Source organism: Salmo salar, unplaced genomic scaffold (genome assembly GCF_905237065.1).
Source record: "Salmo salar unplaced genomic scaffold, Ssal_v3.1, whole genome shotgun sequence".
Taxonomy (NCBI): domain Eukaryota; kingdom Metazoa; phylum Chordata; class Actinopteri; order Salmoniformes; family Salmonidae; genus Salmo; species Salmo salar.
This window is the reverse complement of record NW_025550366.1, coordinates 87,370-100,710: the sequence shown is the minus strand read 5'-3', so window position 1 is coordinate 100,710 and position 13,341 is coordinate 87,370.

Here is a 13,341-nt window from a genome sequence, read left to right as displayed (position 1 = left end):
CACCTTTTCCATGAAGCTTCCCTGCTGTAGGTCACCTCTCCCTCTCTTTCTTTTCCATGAAGCTTCCCTGCTGTAGGTCACCTTTTCCATGCAGCTTCCCTGCAGTAGATCACCTTTTCCATGAAGCTTCCCTGCAGTAGGTCACCTATTCCATGAAGCTTCCCTGCTGTAGGTCACCTTTTCCATGAAGCTTCCCTGCTGTAGGTCACCTTTTCCATGAAGCTTCCCTGCTGTAGGTCACCTTTATCATGAAGCTTCCCTGCTGTAGGTCAACTTTTCCATGAAGCTTCCCTGCTGTATGGCACCTTTTCCATGAAGCTTCCCTGCTGTAGGTCACCTTTTCCATTAAGCTTCCCTGCTGTAGGTCACCTTTTCCATGAAGCTACCCTACTGTAGGTCACCTTTTCCATGAAGCTTCCCTGCTGTAGGTCACATATTCCATGAAGCTTCCTTTCTTTAGGTCACCTTTTCCATGAAGTTTCCCTGCTGTATGTCACCTTTTCCATGAAGCTTCCTTGCTTTAGGTCACCTTATCCATGAAGCTTCCCTGCTGTATGTCACCTTTTCCATGAAACTTCCCTGCTGTAGGTCACCTTTTCCATGAAGCTTCCCTGCTATAGGTCACCTTTTCCATGAAGCTTCCTTTCTTTAGGTCACCTTTTCCATGAATTTTCACCTGCAGTAGGTCACATTTTCCATGAAGCTTCCCTGCTTTAGGTCACCTTTTCCATGAAGCTTCCCTGCTGTAGGTCACCTTTTCCATGAAGCTTCCCTGCAGTAGATCACATTTTCCATGAAGCTTCCCTGCAGTAGATCACCTATTCCATGAAGCTTCCATGCTATAGGTCACCTTTTCCATGAAGCTTCCCTACTGTAGGTCACCTTTTCCATGAAGCTTCCCTGCTGTAGGTCACCTTTTCCATGAAGCTTCCTTTCATTAGGCCACCTTTTCCATGAAGCTTCCCTGCTGTAGGTCACCTTTTCCATGAAGCTTCCTTTCTGTTGTTCACCTTTTCCATGAAGCTTCCCTGCTGTAAGTCACCTTTTCCATGAAGTTTCCCTGCTGTCGGTCACCTTTTCCATGAAGCTTCCCTGCTGTAGTTAACATATTCCATGAAGCTTCCTTTCTTTAGGTCACCTTTTCCATGAAGCTTCCCTGCTGTAGTTAACATATTCCATGAAGCTTCCTTTCTTTAGGTCACCTTTTCCATGAAGTTTCCCTGCTGTAGGTCACCTTTTCCATGAAGCTTCCCTGCTTTAGGTCACCTTTTCCATGAAGCTTCCCTGCTGTCGGTCACCTTTTCCATGAAGCTTCCCTGCTGTAGGTCACCTTTTCCATGAAGCTTCCCTGCTATAGGTCACCTTTTCCATGAAGCTTCCTTTCTTTAGGTCACCTTTTCCATGAAGTTTCCCTGCTGTAGGTCACCTTTTCCATGAAGCTTCCCTGCTGTAGTTCACCTTTTCCATGAAGCTTCCCTGCTGTAGGTCACCTTTTCCATGAAGCTTCCCTGCTGTAGGTCACCTTTTCCATGAAGCTTCCCTGCTGTAGGTCACCTTTTCCATGAAGCTTCCCTGCTGTAGGTCACCTTTTCCATAAAGTTTCCCTGCTGTAGGTCACCTTTTCCATGAAGCTTCCCTGCTGTAGGTCACCTTTTCCATGAAGCTTCCCTGCTGTAGGTCACCTTTTCCATGAAGCTTCCTTGCTGTAGGTCACCTATTCCATGAAGCTTCCCTGCTATAGGTCACCTTTTCCATGAAGCTTCCCTGCTGTAGGTCACCTTTTCCATGAAGCTTCCTTTCTTTAGGTCACCTTTTCCATGAAGCTTCTTTTATTTATGTCACCTTTTCCATTAAGCTTCCCTACTGTAGGTCACCTTTTCCATGAAGCTTCCTTTCTTTAGGTCACCTTTTTCATGAAGCTTCCCTACTGTAGGTCACCTTTTCCATGAAGCTTCCCTGCTGTAGGTCACCTTTTCCATGAAGCTTCCCTGCTGTAGGTCACCTTTTCCATGAAGCTTCCCTGCTGTAGGTCACCTATTCCATGAAGCTTCGCTGCTGTAGGTCACCTTTTCCATGAAGCTTCCTTTCTTTAGGTCACCTTTTCCATGAAGTTTCCCTGCTGTAGGTCACCTTTTCCATGAAGCTTCCCTGCTGTAGGTCACCTTTTCCATGAAGCTTCCCTGCTGTAGGTCACCTTTTCCATGAAGCTTCCCTGCTGTAGGTCACCTCTCCCTCTCTCTCTTTTCCATGAAGCTTCCCTGCTGTAGGTCACCTTTTCCATGCAGCTTCCCTGCAGTAGATCACCTTTTCCATGAAGCTTCCCTGCTGTAGGTCACCTTTTCCATGAAGCTTCCCTGCTGTAGGTCACCTTTTCCATGAAGCTTCCCTGCTGTAGGTCACCTTTTCCATGAAGCTTCCCTGCTGTAGGTCACCTTTACCATGAAGCTTCCCTGCTGTAGGTCAACTTTTCCATGAAGCTTCCCTGCTGTATGGCACCTTTTCCATGAATCTACCCTACTGTAGGTCACCTTTTCCATGAAGCTTCCCTGCTGTAGGTCACATATTCCATGAAGCTTCCTTTCTTTAGGTCACCTTTTCCATGAAGTTTCCCTGCTGTATGTCACCTTTTCCATGAAGCTTCCCTGCTTTAGGTCACCTTTTCCATGAAGCTTCCCAGCTGTAGGTCACCTTTTCCATGAAGCTTCCCTGCAGTAGATCACATTTTCCATGAAGCTTCCCTGCAGTAGATCACCTATTCCATGAAGCTTCCCTGCTTTAGGTCACCTTTTCCATGAAGCTTCCCTGCTGTCGGTCACCTTTTCCATGAAGCTTCCCTGCTGTAGGTCACCTTTTCCATGAAGCTTCCCTGCTATAGGTCACATTTTCCATGAAGCTTCCTTTCTTTAGGTCACCTTTTCCATGAAGTTTCCCTGCTGTAGGTCACCTTTTCCATGAAGCTTCCCTGCTGTAGTTCACCTTTTCCATGAAGCTTCCCTGCTGTAGGTCACCTCTCCCTCTCTCTCTTTTCCATGAAGCTTCCCTGCTGTAGGTCACCTTTTCCATTAAGCGTCCCTGCTGTAGGTCACCTTTTCCATGAAGCTTCCCTGCTGTAGGTCACCTTTACCATGAAGCTTCCCTGCTGTAGGTCAACTTTTCCATGAAGCTTCCCTGCTGTAGGTCACCTTTTCCATAAAGTTTCCCTGCTGTAGGTCACCTTTTCCATGAAGCTTCCCTGCTGTAGGTCACCTTTTCCATGAAGCTTTCCTGCAGTAGATCACCTTTTCCATGAAGCTTCCCTGCAGTAGATCACCTATTCCATGCTTCCCTGCTATAGGTCACCTTTTCCATGAAGCTTCCCTGCTATAGGTCACATTTTCCATGAAGCTTCCTTTCTTTAGGTCACCTTTTCCATGAAGTTTCCCTGCTGTAGGTCACCTTTTCCATGAAGCTTCCCTGCTGTAGTTCACCTTTTCCATGAAGCTTCCCTGCTGTAGGTCACCTTCTCTCTCTCTTTCCATGAAGCTTCCCTGCTGTAGGTCACCTTTTCCATTAAGCTTCCCTGCTGTAGGTCACCTTTTCCATGAAGCTTCCCTGCTGTAGGTCACCTTTTCCATGAAGCTTCCCTGCTGTAGGTCACCTTTTCCATGAAGCTTCCCTGCTGTAGGTCACCTTTTCCATGAAGCTTCCCTGCTGTAGGTCACCTTTTCCATGAAGCTTCCCTGCTGTAGGTCACCTTTTCCATGAAGCTTCCCTGCTATAGGTCACCTTTTCCATGAAGCTTCCCTACTGTAGGTCACCTTTTCCATGAAGCTTCCCTGCTGTAGGTCACCTTTTCCATGAAGCTTCCCTGCTTTAGGTCACCTTTTCCATGAAGCTTCCCTGCTGTAGGTCACCTTTTCCATGAAGCTTCCCTGCTGTAGGTCACCTTTTCCATGAAGCTTCCCTGCTGTAGGTCACCTTTTCCATGAAGCTTCCCTGCTGTAGGTCACCTTTTCCATGAAGCTTCCCTGCTTTAGGTCACCTTTTCCATGAAGCTTCCCTGCTGTAGGTCACCTTTTCCATGAAGCTTCCCTGCTGTAGATCACCTTTTCCATGAAGCTTCCCTGCAGTAGATCACCTATTCCATGAAGCTTCCATGCTATAGGTCACCTTTTCCATGAAGCTTCCCTACTGTAGGTCACCTTTTCCATGAAGCTTCCCTGCTGTAGGTCACCTTTTCCATGAAGCTTCCTTTCTTTAGGTCACCTTTTCCATGAAGCTTCCCTGCTGTAGGTCACCTTTTCCATGAAGCTTCCTTTCTGTTGTTCACCTTTTCCATGAAGCTTCCCTGCTGTAAGTCACCTTTTCCATGAAGTTTCCCTGCTGTAGGTCACCTTTTCCATGAAGCTTCCCTGCTGTAGTTAACATATTCCATGAAGCTTCCTTTCTTTAGGTCACCTTTTCCATGAAGCTTCCCTGCTGTAGTTAACATATTCCATGAAGCTTCCTTTCTTTAGGTCACCTTTTCCATGAAGCTTCCCTGCTGTAGTTAACATATTCCATGAAGCTTCCTTTCTTTAGGTCACCTTTTCCATGAAGCTTCCCTGCTGTAGGTCACCTTTTCCATGAAGCTTCCCTGCTGTAGGTCACCTTTTCCATGAAGCTTCCCTGCTTTAGGTCACCTTTTCCATGAAGCTTCCCTGCTGTAGGTCACCTTTTCCATGAAGCTTCCCTGCTGTAGGTCACCTTTTCCATGAAGCTTTCCTGCAGTAGATCACCTTTTCCATGAAGCTTCCCTGCAGTAGATCACCTATTCCATGAAGCTTCCCTGCTTTAGGTCACCTTTTCCATGAAGCTTCCCTGCTGTAGGTCACCTTTTCCATGAAGCTTCCCTGCTGTAGGTCACCTTTTCCATGAAGCTTCCCTGCTGTAGGTCACCTCTCCCTCTCTCTCTTTTCCATGAAGCTTCCCTGCTGTAGGTCACCTTTTCCATTAAGCGTCCCTGCTGTAGGTCACCTTTTCCATGACGCTTCCCTGCTGTAGGTCACCTTTACCATGAAGCTTCCCTGCTGTAGGTCAACTTTTCCATGAAGCTTCCCTGCTGTAGGTCACCTTTTCCATAAAGTTTCCCTGCTGTAGGTCACCTTTTCCATGAAGCTTCCCTGCTGTAGGTCACCTTTTCCATGAAGCTTTCCTGCAGTAGATCACCTTTTCCATGAAGCTTCCCTGCAGTAGATCACCTATTCCATGCTTCCCTGCTATAGGTCACCTTTTCCATGAAGCTTCCCTGCTATAGGTCACATTTTCCATGAAGCTTCCTTTCTTTAGGTCACCTTTTCCATGAAGTTTCCCTGCTGTAGGTCACCTTTTCCATGAAGCTTCCCTGCTGTAGTTCACCTTTTCCATGAAGCTTCCCTGCTGTAGGTCACCTCTCCCTCTCTCTCTTTTCCATGAAGCTTCCCTGCTGTAGGTCACCTTTTCCATTAAGCGTCCCTGCTGTAGGTCACCTTTTCCATGACGCTTCCCTGCTGTAGGTCACCTTTACCATGAAGCTTCCCTGCTGTAGGTCAACTTTTCCATGAAGCTTCCCTGCTGTAGGTCACCTTTTCCATAAAGTTTCCCTGCTGTAGGTCACCTTTTCCATGAAGCTTCCCTGCTGTAGGTCACCTTTTCCATGAAGCTTTCCTGCAGTAGATCACCTTTTCCATGAAGCTTCCCTGCAGTAGATCACCTATTCCATGCTTCCCTGCTATAGGTCACCTTTTCCATGAAGCTTCCCTGCTGTAGGTCACCTTTTCCATGAAGCTTCCCTGCTGTAGGTCACCTTTTCCATGAAGCTTCCCTGCTGTAGGTCACCTTTTCCATGAAGCTTCCCTGCTGTAGATCACCTATTCCATGAAGCTTCCCTGCTGTAGGTCACCTTTTCCATGAAGCTTCCCTGCTGTAGGTCACCTTTTCCATGAAGCTTCCCTGCTGTAGGTCACCTTTTCCATGAAGCTTCCCTTCTTTAGGTCACCTTTTCCATGAAGCTTCCCTGCTGTAGGTCACCTTTTCCATGAAGCTTCCCTGCTGTAGTTCACCTTTTCCATGAAGCTTCCCTGCTGTAGGTCACCTTTTCCATGAAGCTTCCCTGCTGTAGGTCACCTTTTCCATGAAGCTTCCCTGCTTTAGGTCACCTTTTCCATGAAGCTTCCCTGCTGTAGGTCACCTTTTCCATGAAGCTTCCCTGCAGTAGATCACATTTTCCATGAAGCTTCCCTGCAGTAGATCACCTATTCCATGAAGCTTCCATGCTATAGGTCACCTTTTCCATGAAGCTTCCCTACTGTAGGTCACCTTTTCCATGAAGCTTCCCTGCTGTAGGTCACCTTTTCCATGAAGCTTCCTTTCTTTAGGTCACCTTTTCCATGAAGCTTCCCTGCTGTAGGTCACCTTTTCCATGAAGCTTCCCTTCTGTTGTTCACCTTTTCCATGAAGCTTCCCTGCTGTAGGTCACCTTTTCCATGAAGCTTCCCTGCTGTCGGTCACCTTTTCCATGAAGCTTCCCTGCTGTAGTTCACATTTTCCATGAAGCTTCCTTTCTTTAGGTCACCTTTTCCATGAAGCTTCCCTGCTGTAGTTAACATATTCCATGAAGCTTCCTTTCTTTAGGTCACCTTTTCCATGAAGCTTCCCTGCTGTAGTTCACCTATTCCATGAAGCTTCCCTTCTTTAGGTCACCTTTTCCATGAAGCTTCCCTGCTGTAGGTCACCTTTTCCATGAAGCTTCCCTGCTGTAGGTCACCTTTTCCATGAAGCTTCCCTGCTTTAGGTCACCTTTTCCATGAAGCTTCCCTGCTGTAGGTCACCTTTTCCATGAAGCTTCCCTGCTGTAGGTCACCTTTTCCATGAAGCTTCCCTGCTGTAGGTCACCTTTTCCATGAAGCTTTCCCTGCTGTAGATCACCTTTTCCATGAAGCTTCCCTGCTGTAGATCACCTATTCCATGAAGCTTCCCTGCTATAGGTCACCTTTTCCATGAAGCTTCCCTGCTGTAGGTCACCTTTTCCATGAAGCTTCCCTGCTGTAGGTCACCTTTTCCATTAAGTTTCCCTGCTGGAAGTCACCTTTTCCATGAAGCTTCCCTGCTGTATGTCACCTATTCCATGAAGCTTCCCTGCTGTAGGTCACCTTTTCCATTAAGCTTCCCTGCTGTAGGTCACCTTTTCCATGAAGCTTCCCTGCTGTAGGTCACCTTTTCCATGAAGCTTCCCTGCTGTAGGTCACCTTTCCATGAAGCTTCCCTGCTGTAGGTCACCTTTTCCATGAAGCTTCCCTGCTGTAGGTCACCTTTTCCATGAAGCTTTCCTGCAGTAGGTCACCTTTTCCATGAAGCTTCCCTGCTGTAGATCACCTATTCCATGAGCTTCCCTGCTCTAGGTCACCTTTTCCATGAAGCTTCCCTGCTGTAGGTCACCTTTTCCATGAAGCTTCCCTGCTGTAGGTCACCTTTTCCATGAAGCTTCCCTGCTGTAGGTCACCTTTTCCATGAAGCTTCCCTGCTGTAGGTCACCTTTTCCATGAAGCTTCCCTGCTGTAGGTCACCTTTTCCATGAAGCTTCCCTGCTGTAGGTCACCTTTTCCATTAAGCTTCCCTTCTTTAGGTCACCTTTTCCATGAAGCTTCCCTGCTGTAGGTCACCTTTTCCATGAAGCTTCCCTGCTGTAGGTCACCTTTTCCATGAAGCTTCCCTGCTGTAGGTCACCTTTTCCATAAAGCTTCCCTGCTGTAGGTCACCTTTTCCATGAAGCTTCCCTGCTGTAGGTCACCTTTTCCATGAAGATTCCCTGCTATAGGTCACCTTTTCCATGAAGATTCCCTACTGTAGGTCACCTTTTCCATGAAGCTTCCTTTCTTTAGGTCACCTTTTCCATGAAGCTTCCCTGCTGTAGGTCACCTTTTCCATGAAGCTTCCTTTCTTTAGGTCACCTTTTCCATGAAGCTTCCCTGCTGTAGGTCACCTTTTCCATGAAGCTTCCCTGCTGTAGGTCACCTTTTCCATGAAACTTCCCTGCTGTAGATCACCTTTTCCATGAAGCTTCCCTGCTGTAGATCACCTATTCCATGAAGCTTCCCTGCTATAGGTCACCTTTTCCATGAAGCTTCCCTGCTGTAGGTCACCTTTTCCATGAAGCTTCCCTGCTGTAGGTCACCTTTTCCATGAAGCTTCCCTGCTGTAGGTCACCTTTTCCATGAAGCTTTCCTGCAGTAGATCACCTTTTCCATGAAGCTTCCCTTCAGTAGATCAACTATTCCATGAAGCTTCCCTGCTATAGGTCACCTTTTCCATGAAGCTTCCCTACTGTAGGTCACCTTTTCCATGAAGCTTCCCTGCTGTAGGTCACCTTTTCCATGAAGCTTCCCTGCTGTAGGTCACCTTTACCATGAAGCTTCCCTGCTGTAGGTCACCTTTTCCATGAAGCTTCCCTTCTGTAGGTCACCTTTTCCATGAAGCTTCCTTTCTTTAGGTCACCTTTTCCATGAAGCTTCCCTGCTGTAGGTCACCTTTTCCATGAAGCTTCCCTGCTGTAGGTCACCTTTTCCATGAAGCTTCCCTGCTGTAGGTCACCTTTTCCATGAAGCTTCCCTGCTGTAGGTCACCTTTTCCATGAAGCTTCCCTGCTGTAGATCACCTATTCCATGAGCTTCCCTGCTATAGGTCACCTTTTCCATGAAGCTTCCCTGCTGTAGGTCACCTTTTCCATGAAGCTTCCCTGCTGTAGGTCACCTTTTCCATGAAGCTTCCCTGCTGTAGGTCACCTTTTCCATGAAGCTTCCCTGCTGTAGGTCACCTTTTCCATGAAGCTTCCCTGCTGTAGGTCACCTTTTCCATGAAGCTTCCCTGCTGTAGGTCACCTTTTCCATTAAGCTTCCTTTCTTTAGGTCACCTTTTCCATGAAGCTTCCCTGCTGTAGGTCACCTTTTCCATGAAGCTTCCCTGCTGTAGGTCACCTTTTCCATGAAGCTTCCCTGCTGTAGGTCACCTTTTCCATAAAGTTTCCCTGCTGTAGGTCACCTTTTCCATGAAGCTTCCCTGCTGTAGGTCACCTTTTCCATGAAGCTTCCCTGCTGTAGGTCACCTTTTCCATGAAGCTTCCCTGCTGTAGGTCACCTCTCCCTCTTTCCATGAAGCTTCCCTGCTGTAGGTCACCTTTTCCATGCAGCTTCCCTGCTGTAGGTCACCTTTTCCATGAAGCTTCCCTGCTGTAGGTCACCTATTCCATGAAGCTTCCCTGCTGTAGGTCACCTTTTCCATGAAGCTTCCCTGCTGTAGGTCACCTTTTCCATGAAGCTTCCCTGCTGTAGGTCACCTTTACCATGAAGCTTCCCTGCTGTAGGTCACCTTTTCCATGAAGCTTCCCTGCTGTAGGCACCTTTTCCATGAAGCTTCCCTGCTGTAGGTCACCTTTTCCATGAAGCTTCCCTGGTGTAGGTCACCTTTCCCTCTCTCTCTTTTCCATTAAGCTTCCCTGCTGTAGGTCAGCTTTTCCATGAAGCTACCCTACTGTAGGTCACCTTTTCCATGAAGCTTCCCTGCTGTAGGTCACATATTCCATGAAGCTTCCTTTCTTTAGGTCACCTTTTCCATGAAGTTTCCCTGCTGTATGTCACCCATTCCATGAAGCTTCCATGCTATAGGTCACCTTTTCCATGAAGCTTCCCTACTGTAGGTCACCTTTTCCATGAAGCTTCCTTTCTTTAGGTCACCTTTTTCATGAAGCTTCCCTGCTGTAGGTCACCTTTTCCATGAAGCTTCCCTGCTGTAGGTCACCTTTTCCATGAAGCTTCCCTGCTGTAGATCACCTTTTCCATGAAGCTTCCCTGCTGTAGATCACCCATTCCATGAAGCTTCCCTGCTATAGGTCACCTTTTCCATGAAGCTTCCCTGCTGTAGGTCACCTTTTCCATGAAGCTTCCCTGCTGTAGGTCACCTTTTCCATGAAGCTTCCCTGCTGTAGGTCACCTTTACCATGAAGCTTCCCTGCTGTAGGTCACCTTTTCCATGAAGCTTCCCTACTGTAGGTCACCTTTTCCATGAAGCTTCCCTGCAGTAGATCAACTATTCCATGGCTTCCCTGCTATAGGTCACCTTTTCCATGAAGCTTCCCAACTGTAGGTCACCTTTTCCATGAAGCTTCCCTGCTGTAGGTCACCTTTTCCATTAAGCTTCCCTGCTGTAGGTCACCTTTACCATGAAGCTTCCCTGCTGTAGGTCACCTTTTCCATGAAGCTTCCCTTCTGTAGGTCACCTTTTCCATGAAGCTTCCTTTCTTTAGGTCACCTTTTCCATGAAGCTTCCCTGCTGTAGGTCACCTTTTCCATGAAGCTTCCCTGCTGTAGGTCACCTTTTCCATGAAGCTTCCCTGCTGTAGGTCACCTTTTCCATGAAGCTTCCCTGCTGTAGGTCACCTTTTCCATGAAGCTTCCCTGCTGTAGGTCACCTATTCCATGAAGCTTCCCTTCTTTAGGTCACCTTTTCCATGAAGCTTCCCTCCTGTATGTCAACTTTTCCATGAAGCTTCCCTGCTGTAGGTCACCTTTTCCATGAAGATTCCCTGCTATAGGTCACCTTTTCCATGAAGATTCCCTACTGTAGGTCACCTTTTCCATGAAGCTTCCTTTCTTTATGTCACCTTTTCCATTAAGCTTCCCTACTGTAGGTCACCTTTTCCATGAAGCTTCCTTTCTTTAGGTCACCTTTTCCATGAAGCTTCCCTGCTGTAGGTCACCTTTTCCATAAAGTTTCCCTGCTGTAGGTCACCTTTTCCATGAAGCTTTCCTGCTGTAGATCACCTTTTCCATGAAGCTTCCCTGCTGTAGGTCACCCATTCCATGAAGCTTCCCTGCTATAGGTCACCTTTTCCATGAAGCTTCCCTGCTGTAGGTCAACTTTTCCATGAAGCTTCCCTGCTGTAGGTCACCTTTTCCATAAAGTTTCCCTGCTGTAGGTCACCTTTTCCATGAAGCTTCCCTGCTGTAGGTCACCTTTTCCATGAAGCTTTCCTACAGTAGATCACCTTTTCCATGAAGCTTCCCTGCAGTAGATCACCTATTCCATGCTTCCCTGCTATAGGTCACCTTTTCCATGAAGCTTCCCTACTGTAGGTCACCTTTTCCATGAAGCTTCCCTGCTGTAGGTCACCTTTTCCATTAAGCTTCCCTGCTGTAGGTCACCTTTACCATGAAGCTTCCCTGCTGTAGGTCACCTTTTCCATGAAGCTTCCCTTCTGTAGGTCACCTTTTCCATGAAGCTTCCCTGCTTTAGGTCACCTTTTCCATGAAGCTTCCCTGCTGTAGGTCACCTTTTCCATGAAGCTTCCCTGCTGTAGGTCACCTTTTCCATGAAGCTTCCCTGCTGTAGGTCACCTTTTCCATGAAGCTTCCCTGCTGTAGGTCACCTTTTCCATGAAGCTTCCCTGCTGTAGGTCACCTATTCCATGAAGCTTCCTTTCTTTAGGTCACCTTTTCCATGAAGCTTCCCTGCTGTAGGTCACCTTTTCCATGAAGCTTCCCTGCTGTAGGTCACCTTTTCCATGAAGCTTCCCTGCTGTAGGTCACCTTTTCCATGAAGCTTCCTTTCTTTAGGTCACCTTTTCCATGAAGCTTCCCTGCTGTAGGTCACCTTTTCCATGAAGCTTCCCTGCTTTAGGTCACCTTTTCCATGAAGCTTCCCTGCTGTAGGTCACCTTTTCCATGAAGCTTCCCTGCTGTAGGTCACCTTTTCCATGAAGCTTCCCTGCTATAGGTCACCTTTTCCATGAAGCTTCTCTTCTTTAGGTCACCTTTTCTTGAAGTTTCCCTGCTCTAGGTCACCTTTTCCATGAAGCTTCCCTGCTTTAGGTCACCTTTTCCATGAAGCTTCCCTGCTGTAGGTCACCTTTTCCATGAAGCTTCCCTGCTGTAGGTCACCTTTTCCATGAAGCTTCCCTGCTTTAGGTCACCTTTTCCATGAAGCTTCCCTGCTGTAGGTCACCTTTTCCATAAAGCTTCCCTGCTGTAGGTCACCTTTTCCATGAAGCTTCCCTGCTGTAGGTCACCTTTTCCATGAAGCTTCCCTGCTATAGGTCACCTTTTCCATGAAGCTTCCCTACTGTAGGTCACCTTTTCCATGAAGCTTCCTTTATTTATGTCACCTTTTCCATTAAGCTTCCCTGCTGTAGGTCACCTTTTCCATGAAGCTTCCTTTCTTTAGGTCACCTTTTCCATGAAGCTTCCCTGCTGTAGGTCACCTTTTCCATGAAGCTTCCCTGCTGTAGTTCACCTTTTCCATGAAGCTTCCCTGCTGTAGGTCACCCTCCCCTCTCTCTTTTCCATGAAGCTTCCCTGCTGTATGTCACCTTTTCCATGAAGCTTCCCTGCTTTAGGTCACCTTTCCATGAAGCTTCCCTGCTGTAGGTCACCTTTTCCATGAAGCTTCCCTGCTGTAGGTCACATTTTCCATGAAGCTTCCCTGCTGTAGGTCACCTATTCCATGAAGCTTCCTTTCTTTAGGTCACCTTTTCCATGAAGCTTCCCTGCTGTAGGTCACCTTTTCCATGAAGCTTCCCTGCTTTAGGTCACCTTTTCCATGAAGCTTCCTTTCTTTAGGTCACCTTTTCCATGAAGCTTCCCTGCTGTAGGTCACCTTTTCCATGAAGCTTCCCTGCTTTAGGTCACCTTTTCCATGAAGCTTCCCTGCTGTAGGTCACCTTTTCCATGAAGCTTCCCTGCTGTAGGTCACCTTTTCCATGAAGCTTCCCTGCTGTAGTTCACCTTTTCCATGAAGCTTCCTTTCTTTAGGTCACCTTTTCCATTAAGCTTCCCTGCTGTAGGTCACCTTTTCCATGAAGCTTCCCTGCTATAGGTCACCTTTTCCATGAACCTTCCCTACTGTAGGTCACCTTTTCCATTAAGCTTCCCTGCTGGAAGTCACCTTTTCCATGAAGCTTCCCTGCTATAGGTCACCTTTTCCATGAAGCTTCCCTGCTGTAGGTCACCTTTTCCATGAAGCTTCCCTGCTGTAGGTCACCTTTTCCATGAAGCTTCCCTGCTATAGGTCACCTTTTCCATGAACCTTCCCTACTGTAGGTCACCTTTTCCATTAAGCTTCCCTGCTGGAAGTCACCTTTTCCATGAAGCTTCCCTGCTGTAGGTCACCTTTTCCATGAAGCTTCCCTGCTGTATGTCACCTTTTCCATGAAGCTTCCCTGCTGTAGGTCACCTTTTCCATGAAGCTTCCCTGCTATAGGTCACCTTTTCCATGAAGATTCCCTACTGTAGGTCACCTTTTCCATGAAGCTTCCCTGCTGTAGGTCAACTTTTCCATGAAGCTTCCCTGCTGTAG